Here is an 18,806-nt window from a genome sequence, read left to right on the forward strand (position 1 = left end):
TTGACAACGTTGCCAAGAAAGTTTCTCGTAAAAAATGCAAAAAGGAAATTAATTTTATCATTCCTCAGTCGGCCGGCAAGATCGTTTGTGCGGATTTTATTAAAAAACGGCTGAGAAAACTGAATTTTCCAATCGGGCCGTGGACAAGACGGGCGGACGATTTAATAACGATGAATTATATTAAATCATTCTTATTTGTCATCCTATCACAGTTCCTTTGAAAGTTATTGTCTTTTTTGTATTGAAAGAATTATTCTAGATTTGGAGCAGAGTTCCAATTAAGTATTCCTTTTAAGCAATGGTATTATAACTCCAGCGGGCTAAGTACGGTGATATTTGTATCGCCTGTCACCATGCCTGTCACGTTCTAATAAGTATGTAAGTGCGAAAGTGACAGGTATAATGATAGGTGATAATAAGCAACCATGCTGCCACCGCAGATAGGTTATAGGCGTTCGAACATTTAAGCGCTATATAAACTGTACAGTTGCTCTTTAGACGCGCTTAAGCAAGCGAGAAATGTGCACGTGGTAATATTGAGTTATTATTACCATAGAGAAACCATACTAAACAATTAAATTGTCGTAACCACAACCTGTACCACGCGACCAGACGTCGTAAGCGCCGTAAAATTCAAGGTTCGTTTCTCTAGACTTGAATCGACCGGGATATGGATCGTGATTTTCTTTTGTACTGTAGTTGTGTTGGTCTACACAACTTTGACATCCACCCTCTATATCCAGTTATCCGTGAACAAGATGCATGTAGCCGAGTAGAATTATCGGGAGCTCGAAAACAATATAAAAGGTAATCAAATCGCGGTCCATATCCCGGGATATTTAAGTCTAGTCAACAAAGATAAACGTGGAGAAGACCGACATATATGTATGTACATGTTTGGTTGGGAAGACTGTACAAGAGGGCAACAAGTCTCGTAATTTTACACGAACTTCACTCAGACACAATCAGAATGGAAGAGCTTCGCCGCTCCTTCTTCTCCGACCTTCTGTAAGTGGATTATGTATACAAACGCAAGAGTTAGAAGCAGAAAAGCTTGTAGACGGTCTTAGGTACCTGATAGACGGTCTTAGGTACCTGATAGACGGCCTTAGGTACCTGAAAGACGGTCTTAGGTACCTGATAGACGGCCTAAGGTACCTCATAGACGGCCTTAGGTACCTGATAGACGTTCGTTACTGATAATAATCTAAATGCACTAGATAGTAGGCATGTAAGTAACGTGGCTATAAATTACACTATGAGGGGGATACGGATCAAGCGTGAGCCTTTATCACAAAAACCCGCAAAAAGGCAATCAATCAAAAATACAGTACAATCCAATGAAATCACTCATGATTTAGGCTGAGAAATAGCCGCAATTTTTTCGCATAAATGGCCGGGTGATGTCTTCCATGAAATTCCTTTGGGATCCTACAATTTCTAGGCAAATATTTAAATGGAACCTTCTTTGAGCCTTAATTGGTCCGACAAATTGTAAAACTTGAGACTTGGTATTCAGATTCTAGTGCTAAACCCAATACCTTAATTTTGAAACGAATTATTCATTCATATCTAATTAGATACATTGATTCTCTGGCTACCGAATCTTTAGCCTTGTGAGACCTGCCATATAAAATAATCCTATTTTTAATTTGAGCCTTGCTGTATAGTAAATTGGGATGAATAACGTTTGTTTGATTGAGAAAGCAAGGAAACAAAAGAAATGCAACTTTATTTGGTTCGCATAAAGTTTTAATTAGACTATAAAATAATGTATTATCAACTCTAGGTCCATGCGGTCCCAGCGTGCAAAAGTTTTTTGCAGAAATCGCGAAGCGTCTGGTTGACGTAACTAGGGACCAAAGAGCTCGCGGCTTCCTCGCACAACGTATCAGTATTCCCATACAACGGGAAAATACCGCCAGCATCCTTGGTACAATGCCTCAAGGGCCTATTTTAGATTTAAACTAGTCATAGTAATCCTCTGTATATATCCATTATGTATATTGTTATTGTAAATAAATAAACGAAAGTCATAGCAATGTATATTGGGAACGGTATTTAATGCAAAAGTCGTTTTTGGATCCGATAAATACAGTATTCTGCTCTGTGCTGTTTCTAATCCAGTTTTCAGTACTTTCGTGTATTGATCAAAAATACGAGCCCTCTGTGACCTAATCTAATTTCACGACGGCTGAAGTACATTATCGAAAGTCGTTCTTAATAGCCCCATTCAAATATTAAATAAATAAATAAATAAATATTATAGGACATTATTACACAAATTGACTAAGTCCCACAGTAAGCTCAATAAGGCTTGTGTTGAGGGTACTTAGACAACGATATATATAATATATAAATATTTATAAATACTTAAATACATAGAAAACACCCATGACTCAGGAACAAATATCCATGCTCATCACACGAATAAATGCCCTTACCAGGATTTGAACCCGGGACCATCGGCTTCATAGGCAGGGTCACTACCCACTAGGCCAGAACGGTCGTCAATTCAAAGGAAAAGCAAATTTCGATTTTAGCAAATTGTGAGACTTAAGAATTTATAAACGTAGTTTCTGTTTCTAACTCTTCGTATATGTAGATAATATTTCAGTACCTATAATTTTAGGAATGCATACAATTTCATCATCCTCGAGGGCATACAAGTATTTTTCAGTTTATTTTACGCGACATAATCCGTTAACATAGTTTTATCAATCAATCAATCAATCTATTTATTTATTATAGACAACATAATGGTCCACATAATTGTTAGTTTTGAACCTAATCTACATGTTAGTTTACTGACGCTAATAATAAATTAAAAAAAATAATAATAAAAGTGATTTGGTCCTGTGGCTCATTTTGCACAGAAAGACAATCAAACTTATTGGCTATCATGCTTAAAATGCTGTTGCCACTCCCGCGCACCCTGTCAAGCAGCGAGGCAGTTTTCAGTTTATATATTTATTATAAAAAAAGTTTAATATGTATATTTAGTACCTTGCACCATTTTTACGTAGGTATCTGTTTAGGCCTATGATTGACTAATAGATATGCCATTCGATCTGGTATTATGTCCGCAATTTGAAATAGAGAGATATAAATAAAATCATCAGTCATCAAGTTGTTTAATATAATACCAATACTTTTGAGTAGGTATAATACGATATGAATATTGACATAGTATTGGCATTAGATTTTATAGTTTTAAAATACTCGTATAAGTGCGGCTCGCTTTGGGTATTCAAATATCCAAATATTTCTAAAGGGTTCTTTCTGATTACCATTTCACCGGACATTTCACTGTCAGTTATTCGCAAAAGTCGACTATCGTAAATAACTGACAGGCCGATTTCGTCCGGCGAACTGGTAATCAATGGGCCCCTTTAGTATTATAGTGGATAAACGATAAGTAGAATCCGGCCGAGGTATCGGCAAGTTTCGGCATAAAGAAATGAAATGGAAATAGGCAAACTGTTGGACTTTTTCTGTATTTTGACGTGCGATCTCATTCTATATTATAGGTACACAGTTATAAATGACAATAAATGAATCATATCTTATCATATCGGCCATATAACTGCCGACACTTTTAGCCGCGCCGAATCTGTATTTTCAGTAATGTCTCACTGAAGTTTCGGTTTACAAATAATGTGCGTACGAGTGCAAGCGAAGTGTATAGAAAGTAAGTTACGCAGACTACGAATACGTCAGTTTGACTAAAGCAGTCGTGGTAAGGCTACTACCCGCTTAGCCAATATGAAAATCGCTAACGCTCCGTAGCGAACGAAACGCAACCGTCACTGTCGCACTAATATGGACGAGTGATAGAGAGATGATTAACGCTACGGAGTGTTAAGAGGCAACAGGAGTGGACATTTCTCCATACAAAGGTACTCGACTGTTTCCTCCGTGGTTTTTGAAGCTAAGCAATGATTTTTTTCAACACAGATTATTGTTATTAATGTCTGTGTCGGACTGTTTTGCTTTTTATCGACATTTTGTTTCTTAAGGCGCTAGTGCACTTCAAATTTTCGCAACAACCGCTAAACCAACTAGACCGCAAAGAGAAGCATGGTATTCAAAACTGACATCAATTAGCCTAAAAAGCAAAACAGTCCGACACAGATCAATTCACTTCCATTTAGATCTCAAAATTTCGTAACATTTGGTTAAGTTTTGGAGGAAGAAACAGTCGAGTACGATACATCGTTTTTTGAGATTTTTACGCAGGATTTTTAACCTAACCTAGAGTTGTCCTTGTCGCACTAGTTTTAGGAGCCGCTTTCGTTAGCGAGGCGAATATATTCACCTAAAATATTTAAATCTTGGCTCCCGTATCCTCTTAACGATTGGCATGTTGGCTACGCGGGCTGGTGTTCAAATCACTCGCGATGATAGTTTCAACTTCGAAACTAATTTAAATTGCTCTTGCCAATTAAACCATATTGAAATTTCCATTTCGCGTTGAACGCAACAAATCACATAGACAAATGGATGGAATAACTAACAGTTGTTGGTCTTGCCGTCACAAGGTGACCTGAACAATTTCATCTTTAAAGTAAAATGTTTTATAGACTGAAATAGATACTACACTACTAAACGCAAGTAATAATCAGGGCCGGCTTTCCGCTTAGGCCTACAAGGCCCGGGCCTAGGGGCCCAGGCAACCTGACAATGGTCTTGAGATGGAGAAGGGGGCCCCCGAAATTCCAAGTGCGATAACAAGTGCCTAGGTCACTAAATCCGGGCCTGGTAATAAGTAGCAAAATATAAGAAGATGTGTAAACAGGCCCCAATGTGCCAAAATATGTGTGTGTGCAAGCCGGCCGAATTTCACCTTCCCATGCAAACTGAGTTTTGTTCTCATTTTAAAACTACACGTTGGATTATAATGAAACTTTGTCCATACAAAGACATGAGGTATATCTATGCCTGTAACTTAATAAAGTTAATATAGCTCCAACTTATAAAACAAATGAAATAGAGCAAAAACCAGTTTTGTATGTAAAACTTAAGCTCGCTGTATTTTTTTAATCATAGTATCTGAAGCTACATAAACTAATTACAGGACTAGATAAACCTTAAACTATCGTAAGTAAATACAAAGTTGAACATCAATCAAGCTAGTCGTTTAAAATGAGAGCGTAACTACGTTTGTATGGAGAACCGAGCTTGATGCGGACTCTTAACTGTATGCCACACTTATTCGTATTAACCTTATATTGTAAAATTTAATTTGACTAAAAAGGCCTCGTTCTCGGTTAGCAATAGGCCATATTTTATTAAAATATCCATATAAAGTGACCCATCACTGCTCTTGTGTATATTATGCTTAATGAGTGTAAAAACGATTATATTATAAAATATATTGATATTATTTTAGGCAGTATTTTTATAGTAGAATCGAAAATTGTCGTGTAAACGTGAGCATGCTGGTTTTAACGATGTAAATCATGCAAATTTGAACCTTAATGACAAGTTACAACATCAGTTGTATCTTAAGTATAACTTATGGAAATGGTGTATTTAAATAATAATAATATTATTATTATTACATATTATAAAATGCCTAATCTAAGACACAAGATAAATAAAGAGAATATTATTATTATTTAAATACACCATTATACTTTAAACATGAAACCTTAATATCCGGGTAACACCCAAATATGGTAGAAACGACTATGATAAAAATACTTTTTCATTACACCAACGCGAGGAGAATACTGTCAACGTACAACAACTGTACAATGGACGTTATAAAAAAAATCATTTAAATATCAATTCTACCAGCTTACATAAGGAAATAAATCAAAATTTGCATCTGATTACTTTGCCCCACATGGGGATAAAATGCAACTTTTCATTAGTTTTTGAACAATTAAAAGGGCTTTGACCAGTTGGTGTGGTCAAAATAGTTATACATAGCCACCAATGTAGTAAATTTAGTTTGTATTTGCTAATGCTGAATTTTTTTTGTTGTGAACTGCAAATTATGGCCCTTTTATATATACTTATAAATTAAAATTAGGTAGCTATGCTTAAAACTATGCCGAGTTGTTTTCTCCTTAATTTGTCAATGTTTGTCCTGACGAACATGAATCTTTTTATTTTTACCCTAACCTATATGGCTGAGATAGTCGGCTCCTTATCATTTGTCACCATGCCTGTCACGTTTTAACAAGTATGTAAGCGCGAAAGTGATGGGCATAGTGACAAGTGATAAAAATGGAACCATGCTGCCACCGCAGAACCATTAAGATTATTGAGGATCAAGGAGGCTTGACCTAATTAAATATAAACGTATCTACTGTTATAATTATAAACACAGAACGAGCAATCACGTTTTCATCATCAAAATGTATTATTTTTCCTTCAAAAAAACAAGTTATCCTTCCGTCCGACTAATCCTTCGGGCATTAATCTGCTTTCCTACGATTTACTGGATAAATCTTTTCCCTATAAATAAATCTGATAACCGCATCCCCAAGGAGCGCTTTCAGCGGCCAGTTCTGGCCTTACGTAAGCGCTTATCTCAACTGCTTTATCTACATACTCACACCTCTCTCACACAACAGCGTCAAACCGGTAACTTTACTAACAACCAAGAAAGATCACTAAACTAATAATAACACGAATATTGCTTCACGTTATCCAAAGTCACAAGAAAGTCTGGAAAGATGCACGTTTGCAAACCAGCCTGGGTAGTGTTTTGTTTTTGAGAGGGGGGGTTGCAATGTTTACTTGAAAGACAGGAAAGCGTGTGGCCTGGCTGGTTACTGCCGGCGAAGTGATAGGTCCACGCTAAGCTGCGCGCGCAAAATGCCTATTCGGATGCTACCTATGTTACGTCAACGTGATGAAAATCACTGCGTGTCTAGCTCACACTTTAGGGTTGAACTGTGGTTCAAATTATATTGGCATTAGACCTTTTTAAATCGGAATGGATCAAGATATCCAGTTGGAGCCTGCGCCGATTTTATTTCGTAGGTGTAAAGTTGAGCATTAGCGGGTACGTTAGCTTTAATTAATCGGTACCTAGTTCGCGTTCGTAGTGTTTTTATATAAAAAGGTTTACCAAATATCACGATAGATGGCGCTGTACCAGGAGCGGCGATTTCTACATCGCGCTAACGAAATTTTTATGGTTATTGTATAAGAGAAGCCGTCATGTGCGAGTGTAGCTATATTAACATTTCACAAGTGCGTAAGCCGCAGACTATAAATGAAAAAAACGTGACCACTTTTGAGCTTCAAGCTTCTTCAACGCGCCCTAAACCTAAAATTAGCGAACTGGAAATAATTAAGAGGGAATTTAGCTTTGCGATCCTATCGAAATAACTACTTTTTTCTATGAAATTCCATTTAGGGAGAAAACGGTTTCCACTAATTAAATCTTAACAAATCACTTTGATTTTGATGTCGATCGCTTCATAATAATATATTCTAGGTTTAGGCTGGTTTTAGTGTCATGCGGACCATCAGTACGGAGCGATCCACGCCGACTATTTGTATGAAGTTCATGTCCGCTAGCGGAGGCCCTTATACGCTCCCTGAACATAATACATATTGGTCCGGTGCGGAGCGATCCGTACTGACGGTCCGCATGACACTAAAACCAGCCTAGGTTTCGCTTTTTGAAAAAAAAACGTTTGTTTTTTGTTTGCAAATTTTGAAAAAAAAAGGAAAAACCTTTAAAAACTTTTTTTTGTGTCAATGACATACTAAAAAATCATGAGGAATGGAAAATATTTTCTATTTTTGTATGGACGATCGTGTGCTATACTTTCCTCTTAAAAGCTCATTTCGGTGATACCGTATTTGGTCATAAGCATAACTTATGATATATCCTGATATATGTTAGAAAAGCAAATAAATAATGCAATTTCTGAATTCAATACATCTAATGTTATTATTCCGATTTTGGTAGCGTTTTAGAATAGAATAGAATAGAAATCATTTATTCAGACAACACATCAAATCAAATAACACATACTTATTGCAAATACAGGGCAAAGATAAAACAGTAGAAACAGAGATGTGAAGCCGAAATGGTCTACACTCAGCAACGCAGCTGGCACGAGGTGTGGTTTTCGACTTTTGACAGGCAATCTTGTACATTTTAGACCTGTGGAAAGTGTGAAATGGACAGACTGGTTTATTTGGTCAATTAGAGGGTACTGTACCTAATTGTTTTGTTTGAATTATAGCACCGTTTAGAAGGGTCGCTATTTACCCGATCGCTTTCTCAATCTGATTAGAAACGGATTTATGGTTAATTAATTATTGGCAGGGTGCTAATTAATCGATATACATGTTTAAGTAAAGAAAATGTAAATCACCCATATCATGTTAGTGTTCATTTTAAAATATCCGAAAACACCTTATTAAAGAAAAAAAGTTTAACTATCGTTTAAAAACAATAGTTTAAGAAGCGGTAGTGGCCGAGTGGATCTTACGTCCGACTTTCAATACGAAGGTCACGGGTTCAAGTCCGGCTCTTATCACTTTTTCAGAACTTATGTACGGCATATCACTTGATATTGACCACTAGCTTTTCGGTGAAGGAAACCATTGTGGGGAAACCTGCATACATCCGCGGAGAATTTGAAAGGTGTATGTGAAGTCCCCAACCTGCATGAGGGCCTAACAGTGGGTCGTGTATAGGCTAAATTATTATTATTATTTAATCCTTTTATTTATTATTATTACCTTTATTAAAAACAAACTGAAACTAATCTCTTTTTATTTATAAAAATATCTTATGTAGCATTGAACAAGCCAGCACAGACAAATCATATCTAAACAGTTTTCCCTATGGTGGGGCCCAAGGTACAAGGAACAAAGGGCACGTCAAATTGCCGTGGTCATCCAGTTATTGCCTGTTATTTTCTTTATTTCGTCTATCCATCTTTCTAGAGGTTTTCCTTGGTACCTTTTGCCAGGCGGTCCTTTCCTTGTCGTGACTTGTTTTGCCCATCTGTCCTCCTGCATGCGAGCCACATAATCTGCCCATTTCCACTTTTGCTTCTTGCAGTGTTGTAGAGCAATATTTACTAACCATTATGAGCCAGTAATTACAAATAAATAAATTGAAATTTATGTCGTTGCAATAAGGCCTATTACTAGACAATTAAATGCATGTGTGGACGTAGTATTCCCGTTTCTCAGTCAATAGAGCAGGTGGCTCGTCAACTTAATAGAAACAAATGAACGCTGACCTCGGCCGAAATGGAAGCCGTGTTTAACAATATATTGTAGGAGCGGTATTGAGATTTAAATAGCAGTTTATGTGACTGCTACATAATGAAAGTCATTAAAATATGCGTGTGGGTTTATGAAACGAAATAAATAAGTTTTATTAAGGGATGACGAGTGTGAGAACAAGTGTTGTAATGTTTAATTATGTACAGTTACATACATTGCTTTATCTACACCCATATCATAAACGCTCTATTATGCCTTCAAAATCCGTAAATAATGGCCAACACTACGATAAACTGTTGTTACAACAAATTTCTTGTCTGTGATAATGTTGTTATTGCTTCATAACTACATCAAATTCGATTTTTGGGGTAAAAATGTTTGGTAACTCACAAGTAAAACTATCTCCATACAAAATTCCACGGTTTTACCTTGAAGAGGTAATAGACAGACAAACAGAGACACTTTCGCGTTTATAATATTAGTATGAATTAGTAGAGAATTGACGAGCTTATGTAAGAAACTGATAAGTAACATACAAGGTAATCAATTATATTTTAAGCTACTCAGATAGTCTTATCCAAATAAAACTTTGGTACATTGACCTGATCTGAGTTGGCGCCAGGATGTGGATAGTAAAACTCTTCAATAGCTTCTAACTTACATTGTTACCCCTCGAGTCTAGGTTCATAAGATTATTTTCATTATTTTCAACGAGCCCTAACCTTTGAGGGGTAAGGAGCAGTACGGAAATAAAAGCGTGTATTTTAGGTGCAGTTTTTAAGAGAAATTTAATGTTTTTTGTATGTAGTATGAAGTAGGTATAGTTTTTGTAGTTAGTTTTACCCGTAAGTACTCATTTCACTTTTGCATGTAGATATTCAAAAACAAGGAACGGAATAATACTTTCCTGCGGTAATATTCCACTTCACAAGTCAAGTTTCAACTTCAACTTCAAAATTTTATTTGCTAAGTTTGCCTGTTGTTTTTTTTATATACTCAGTAGGTCATTCAAAAAAATCCAATTCGATTTGACCTCTATTCTAGTATCAGTCGAGAATTCGATATGCATTTTTGCGAAATGAAATGTCATTTGCATACAATTTTGAGATAACTTGCATGTTAGTTTGTATCATATGATACGAAAATAGGCCCCCGAATAAAAATAAAAAACTACGAATGCATGATATGCGTGAAAAAAGTTTTCATTTACCGCCATTTGACGCACAGTTTATGTTTTAATTAGTTTTAAGTATAAAATGAATATGTTTTGTTGTTTTTAAAGCAACTATAGCAAAAGTTACGTGTAAAATGAGCGATAAAAATATTTTGGTGACACCACCACATATCCGCAAGTTCCGCCAAGAGAGCAACGATGGCCCAACGTTGGCTGTAATTTGGGTTAGTGAATAAATCATAAAAAGTTTATAATATGAGTATAGACTCGTGTGATACTTTTAAGAAACTCACTTCGTTCGTTTCTTAAGCCCACACTCGTGTATTTTAATGCCTTTTATTATGTAGCAGTCACATAAACTACTATTATATACAGACATGTTACGACCGCCATTACGGCATTTGATCCCACATTTAATAAAACATCTTGACTGATACTAGTGATACTAGCAATGCGGTTGAATCAAATTCCTTTGTTTTTAAAGATGTTCGAAACATAAATGTAATTATTAAATCGATATTGACGTTATTATTCCGCAATAATGGCATTTTCACAGAAAAAAAAATGGTTGTTTGAGTAACAAAACAGTTTATCTTTATGCTGGCCATATTTTGCAGTTTTTGAACTTGGTTTTTTGATACGTGTAGATAAAAAGTGTTATAGTTTTGATTTCATATTGATATTGGAGCACGCAAAACATTCTGGCGAGTCGATTCAAGGTCGTATCATAAAAATATCAAACCTTTGACAAATTGTAAAATCAGAATAATACCCATAAAAAACAAAAAACTTCCTCTTTAGCTTCCTCGATAAAAAAAAATGTTTGGTATCCATTATTATTTATTTAATTTGGGTTAAGTCGAGCATCCATGTTGGTAGGCATAATTTTACTTATCTATTATTATCGTTTAAACTAAATAAAATTCTGTGCCAGAGACAAGGCTCTCTCATATTTAAGGCATATAAAATGGTCTAGACGCAACTTTATGACAACATTTAACATCTGTGCACACGGCTTACATGAAAATGTTCTGGCTCTAAAATAAAAGAAACATTATTTTTATTTACAAAAAAGCTTACTTTTACGACTGATCTTGAAAAACATAGGACGAACGACTGACTCTGATCCAAGACTCGAAGAGATTCTGACTTTTAAGGTATACCTATTGATAGATGATTATAACTTACTATTATGTTATGTGTGTGACAGACCCCAATAGCCGGTAATACATACCTGGAAATTTAAAACCAAGATTAGTTATTACATTTTATGAACAAACAAAAACGTATTTATTTAAATAACGATAACCAATATAATAATACTCGTAAAATAGACCAGAATAGATAAGAAACCACTTGCATGCCAAAATGCCACAAATCTTTTAGACCTAACTATAAAAGAAAATGATCACGGTGCATTATTCACAATATTTTACTCATAGCGCCATCTATCGTAGGGTAGTCATACTACAAGCTAACTCAATGCACTTATACAGCGCGCATTCCCGGAAGCAAACGAGGAAATGTTTGTAGCAGTTTGGTTACAATCGAATAGATGGCGCTGCGACAAAGAAGAAGAATTTGTTTTACAGAGTGTGGAAAATTATAAGAGCTAAGTTTTACGCGTGACGAGATTTAGAATGAAATAAGTTTTCATTGCGGAAAACACTTTGGAATCTAAATTAGTAAGAGCACTAGTATTCCAGCTTTGCGAAATACGTAGGTATTAAAATTATGTGAAATCTCGGACAAATATAGGGATTATGGGCAAAGGCCTGAATTGAGTATTAATCAGAGACTAGTGAATATTCAAGAGTTTCAAGACGAGCAACCTCCATATATGTATAAGGTGTATCGCCATCTATTCAAATAGATGCATATTTTTTTCTTGATTTATCGAGGCACGGTTTTTTCTTAGACTTTATTAAATTTATTATACGGAGTTATAAAATATCTTTGATAACATTGATGATTCTCGCGATGTCAATCTTCTTTATTTACTAGACTTTTTTAGACTTAATGGTGTGTTGCATAAAATATAATAATAATCCAATATAGGACCATCAGGAAGATTCTCCGGCGATTATACAATAATAATAATGGAAAGAGTCAGCGCTTGTTTGTTATTCAAATAACATACGAAGCACGGGCGAGTCGACAGTTGAAAGGCGAACTAGTACATCCACGTCTAGATTTTTTTTTTAGATTGGATCTTAAGAGGATTGGATAGGCAAGCTCAGCCGAATTTCACCTTCCCATACAAATGGAGTTTCGTTCTTTTTTAAAACTACACATCGTTAGCACATCGTTACTGGTGAATTTCCAATATGACTTGGAACTCCGGTAGCCATCTAAGAAGTGTAACGTTCTTACGGTAGATGTTGCTAGGGTCTCCTAGACCCATATGGTGGAAAATTTGGTGCCTGTGGGTGAGGTTTTGGTGGCTCAGATGGCAGAGCGCTGGAGTATCGATTCAGAGGCCGTGAGTTCAAGTCTCACCCAAGACAGTAATTTTTCCACTTCAAAATTTATTTTGAGGTATAACTAGGGCTGAAATTGGTTTATATTGTTCCACCTTATAAAACAAACGAAATATAGCAAAAACATTTTTTTTATTTAAAAAAACGCAATATTTTTTTAGCTTTGGTATCTGAGGCTACGTAAACTTATTACGTGTGAGAGTGAGCACTCTATGCTTACTTATTTCTCTATGCTAATAAGTATGTACCTACGAATAGTACTGAAAGCAACATCATGTAGGTGTTTGAAAAGTTAAAATGCGGTCTGCGAACAAAGAAGCTAATTCAAACATACATTTCGATGCCAAAATGAATCGTTACGTGACGTTATTTTGTTATAATTCATGCGTGCATTTTGCTCGTAGTTGTTGGTATATAATGAACAGTCACGTCTGAAAACATCAACACGATTGAAGTGCCAAAAATATGTATACACGGTCCATGTATTAGGGTAGTGTATACATATTTTGGCACTTTGTCCGTATCGATATTTTCAGCCGTGACCGTACTGGCACGAACGATAAGTTCGACATGCCCTCCATTGCCCACATTCACGGACCAATGAGAACAGACGACCGCGAGATGACTTTTCCGGGTAAGTTCACTACAATTTGGTTTCTCGCGCCGTTGGTTTTAATTAAATACCCCTTTTCATCCAATAAAATTATGTATTGCGTAAATTGCAAAATGGTACGGAACCCTTCATGGGCGAGTCCGACTCGTACTTGGCCGCTTTTTTTTATTACCGGGCAGTGCGCGTGGTGACTGCACCATGCAGGATTGCCATGTTACACACTATGTGATTGATATGGATATAATTACCTTTTCCTACTCCTTTACTGTTATCTGTCATTTATGCATTCATTAACACGAATATAAGAACATACATAAAAGGTTTCAAAAAAAGTCTATATTGTCTATATTAGGTTTAGATTAAATTTTACATTCCTGAACGTCAAACCTGTCTTGTTTAAAAAAAAAAAATTAGCTCCTAGTTTCCTCACCTAGCGCCACTGTCAATGTAATTTCCCCTCATGTTTTTTTGGTTAGAAATACCAGTCGAATAAATTAAGTGCTATCAGAATTTCTTGTATTTTTATTAAATGGGCTACCGATTTCCTATAAACTATAATAGGTTATGGGCCCAGCCATTTAATAAAAACACAAAGAGCAGTGCGCGGACTCGGTACAGTGGTAAAGTAAAGATTACCAAGTCATTGTTAGAATAACCTCAAAATATGGATCTCGGCGGACTCAAGATGAATGTGGAACATTTCGATGGTAATAACTTCCGTCAATGGAAATTTCAAATTAAATGTGCGCTGAGAGCGAAGGGCATTGATATATCTAAGCCAGAACCAGAGAACAACAAGGAATCATGGCTCAAAAACGACGGCATGGCGATGTTCATTATGACGTCCGCCATGGATTACCGGCAAATCGCGCTTGTGGAAAACTGTAACAGTGCGTTGCAGATTATGGAGAAATTTGAGTCAATTTACGAAAAGAAGTCAGAATTTAACAAAATGTTAGTTCATGAGCAATTTTACCAATATAAAATGAACCCGTCAGATAGTATGGCGCAGCACATATCTAAAGTGGAGAGTTTAGCGCAACAACTGAAAGATTGTGATGAGAAGATTAGTGATACAGCCATAATCACAAAAATCATAAGTACTTTACCTTCTCAGTACCGCTCTGTTAGACAGGCCTGGCTGTCACTGGATTCATCTCAGCAAACCTTACAAAATCTGACGGCTCGGTTGATGGACGAGGAAGCCAGCTTAACGGTAGAAGAAAAGACTGACGTAGCACTTGTAACTACGCAAGAAAAAGCGAAACCGAAAAAGAAATCCAGTTCTCACAATGATGAAGATAAGCGTCATCGCTTCATTTGTTATCACTGCAACAAGCGGGGGCATTTCGCCAGAGATTGTAGGTCTAAAAAGAAATCATACAACAAGCCAGATAGTAATATGTTGGCATTTCACATGGAACAGTGTTTAAACTTAACAGAGGAATCTGAAGATGTTTTTCTGCTCGATAGCGGCGCTTCAGTGCATACAACTTTTAGAAGGGATTTCTTTTTGAAACTAGATCTATACAGTGATAATGACAACAGATATGTGAAACTAGGAAACAAACAGAACCTGAAAGTATGTGGAGTAGGTACCATACTTATAAAGAAATGCTTGAACGGCCAGTGGGAGGAAAATATCCTAAAGAGTGTTTTATGGGTACCTGAACTGAAGAGGAATTTGTTTTCAGAGGGTGCAATAATGGACTATAATTATGTAATCATTAAGAAGAACAATTCTGCCCTTATCTACAAAGACAATAAAATAGTTCTGAGTGCAACTAAAAAGTCTAATAACTTATATGTGATGAACTTTGAAGTTGTGACAAGTGCAAGTTGTAATACAGTGCATGTGCCAGTGAACAATCTTAAGGTTTGGCACGAGAGACTCGGACATCTAAATGTGAAAGAAATACAAAAAATGGTGAAAAGTGAACTTATACAGTGTAAAGACATAAATAATGAAAAATTTGTATGTGAAGGCTGCATGTATGGGAAACAAAGCCGCCTCCCATTCCATACTTCACGCCGAGGTGAGCAGTGTCCTGGAGACCTAGTCTACAGTGATGTGTGTGGACCTATGAGTGAATCATCTGTGCAAGGTATGGTGTACTTTGTCTTGTTTAAAGATGCAGCCTCAAGCTTTTTATATGTATGTTTTATGAGGCATAAAAGTGAGGTTTTGGAACATTTTAAGACTTTTAATGCCATTATACGGAACAAATTCGGCCACAACATACGCATCCTGCATACTGACAATGGTAAGGAGTATGTGCACAATGAGTTTAAGAAGTACCTTAACCAAAATGGCATCCAGCATGAATGCACAGCACCTTATACGCCACAACAAAACTCTCGCGCAGAGAGAGAATTACGTACAATTGTTGAAAGTGCACGTTCAATGCTTTATAGCCGCAATCTGCCAATGAGTTTGTGGGCAGAAGCTGTCGGATGTGCAGTGTATATACTGAACAGGACCACTTCAACACAAACACCAGATAAGTCACCATTTGAGATTTGGTATGGGGAAAAACCAAATTTGCAACACCTTAGGATATTTGGATCTTGTGGTTTTGTGCATGTTCCTGATGCATGTAGAACAAAACTTGAAAAGAAAAGTAACAAACTGTACTTAGTTGGTTATGAAAATGAAAATTACAGGATGTATGATCCAAATACCAAGAAGATAAAAGTGACACGTGATGTTATATTTGATGAAACTTGCAGTGACAACATTGTGAACAAACCTGCTCAGATTGAAATAGAAGAGTCAAATAGTGAAAGTCCCTTAGTACCTGTGACTACTTCTACTCCGATATCCACTCCATCAAGAGTTGAAACTTCTTCAGCTGCGGATGATAGTTTGAGGAGCTGCAATGATGATGGTGACATTACTTTTGAACCAGCTCAGACAGTTAACACACCTGAAGTGAGATCCCCTATACTGCTGAGACCGAGGAAGAATATCCATTTTGATGAAGTCAACTTTACTGAATACCCGGTGCCCTCAACATATGAGGAAGCAATGAACAGCTCTGATGCAATGAAATGGAGGGAAGCAATCAATGAAGAGCTAAAGGCACACGAGGATAACAAAACGTGGACAATAGTTGATAAAGAAGCTGGTAAGAAGCCTATAACATCAAAGTGGGTGGTCAATATCAAACAGGACCGAGAAGGCAATATTGAGAGGTATAAAGCTCGACTATGTGCTCGAGGTTTCACACAAATTAAAAATGTTGACTACACAGAGACCTTCTCCCCGACTACTCGATATGATTCAATCAGAGTCTTACTGAGCTTGGCTGCAAAGCATAATTACAAAATTGTTCAATTTGATGTTAAAACAGCTTTTTTGTATGGGGAGCTTGAAGAAGAAATTTTTATGGAAATTCCACTAGGCGTGCATGTAGAAAATGGTAAAGTTTGCAAGCTGAATAAATCTCTGTATGGATTAAAACAAGCGTCTCGTTGTTGGAATGCAAAATTTACCAATTTCCTCAAGTCCTATGGATTTACACAAACAGAATCTGATCATTGTGTATTTACAAGTTACATAAATAATGTTAAAGTAACTATAATTATATATGTTGATGATGGTCTCATATTTTGCTCTAATCAAGAAATATTAAACTTAGTTATTGAAGCTCTAAAAACCAATTTTTGTGTAAGAATCTTGGATCTTAATTACTTTGTTGGACTAGAAATAGTTAAAAGTGAATATGCCATTCGCATCACTCAAAAGAGATATGTAGAACAGATCATTCAAAGATTTAATATGTCAGATGCTCATTCTTGCTCTACGCCAGTAGACCCAAATGTGTCATTAACAAATTGTAATAATGATGGTGAGACAGTAAATTTTCCTTTTAGAGAGGCAGTAGGCTCATTGTTATTTCTGGCCTCGGTGTCTCGTCCAGACATTTCATTTGCAGTAAATCTTGTATGTCGTTATGTCAATAATCCAAGCATAGAGCATGTAAAAGCTGTAAAACGTATTTTAAGATACTTAATAGCAACCAAACACATTGGTATAGAGTATAAAGGAAATTCAGATCTGGTTGGTTACTGCGATTCAGATTATGCAAGTGACACTGAGTCGAGGAAATCTACCAGTGGGTATATTTTCTTAATGAATAATGGTCCAATTATATGGGCCAGCAGAAAACAGCAAACCATTGCCCTGTCTACAATGGAAGCTGAATTTATGGCAGCCTGTGAAGTCACAAAACAATTTTTATGGATTAGACAACTTTTAATAGACTTAGGTGAATCTCTTAATAATATGACTCTGTTGGTGGATAACCAAGCTGCTATAAAATTAATAAGCAACCCTGTGTTACATCAACGATCCAAACACATAGATGTAAAATATAAATTTATCCGTGAGAAGGTAGAGCAAGGATTGTTAAAAGTTCAATATGTTCAAAGTTCAAACCAGTTGGCTGATTTTTTGACAAAAGCTCTGCCTTTACAAAAGTTCTGTGTCAATAGAGATCTAGTACTTTGTTAAGCTGATATATTTATTATGGTTTGAATGTATCAAGACCGGTGTGATGTAATGCAATGTAAAATTAGTGGGAGTATTAGGTTTAGATTAAATTTTACATTCCTGAACGTCAAACCTGTCTTGTTTAAAAAAAAAAAAATTAGTTCCTAGTTTCCTCACCTAGCGCCACTGTCAATGTAATTTCCCCTCATGTTTTTTTGGTTAGAAATACCAGTCGAATAAATTAAGTGCTATCAGAATTTCTTGTATTTTTACTAAATGGGCTACCGATTTCCTATAAACTATAATAGTCTATTCCTCATAACAGCTCTTGTGCTTTTAATCGATATAACGTTACTGCGATTAATGGCTACCAACCTAAGAAAATCAAAACGAATACAGTTTTAAACTAAGTGCATTGCTGCCAACTTACAAAATATTCATTTGGTTGCATAGTAAAAACAATCACTTCATAAGTAGAAACACGCATGTGACACCCGTAATATAGCAACACCCATAGACTACGAAGACCGCTTAGCGTTGCTTGTTAGTTTCCGTAGGCTACGGTGGCCAAAATCGAGAAAAAACTGTCCAAAAATTTAATTTAGCAAGTAGCAAGTACCAGGGCCTCATGAGTTACGAAAAGGTGTCGCCGACCGGCCGGCCGGAACATTCGTTTCTTGTAAGTGCTTACTTTTAATTTAAGCCACCTGTTAGGTACTAGACAGTAATTAAGTTGAAACTTATCAGAGAAGCTTTTAACTTAAAAATAATAAAATACAACATTGATTTGATCTCATATCGTCCCTCTCGCATCAGTATGCGTGCGAG

The 18,806-nt window shown here is 36.3% G+C and overlaps 1 protein-coding gene across 5 annotated transcripts in view; it reads right to left on the reverse strand.

The window, feature by feature from the left end:
* LOC133524477 (calmodulin-A-like) overlaps positions 1–18,806 on the reverse strand; it is a 356,565-nt gene that overhangs the window by 244,206 nt on the left and 93,553 nt on the right. Inside the window, exon 1 of one of the 5 annotated variants that reach the window (XM_061860513.1) lies at positions 6,572–7,464. The exons of 2 other annotated variants lie outside the window; for them this stretch is intronic. The gene's annotated coding sequence lies outside the window, so the exon portion shown is untranslated. Of the gene's footprint in view, positions 1–6,565; positions 7,465–18,806 lie in introns of those variants that run through there. 2 more of the 5 variants (XM_061860515.1, XM_061860516.1) reach the window with 2 other exon arrangements.

Source organism: Cydia pomonella, chromosome 13, assembly GCF_033807575.1.
Source record: "Cydia pomonella isolate Wapato2018A chromosome 13, ilCydPomo1, whole genome shotgun sequence".
In the NCBI taxonomy this organism is placed as follows: domain Eukaryota; kingdom Metazoa; phylum Arthropoda; class Insecta; order Lepidoptera; family Tortricidae; genus Cydia; species Cydia pomonella.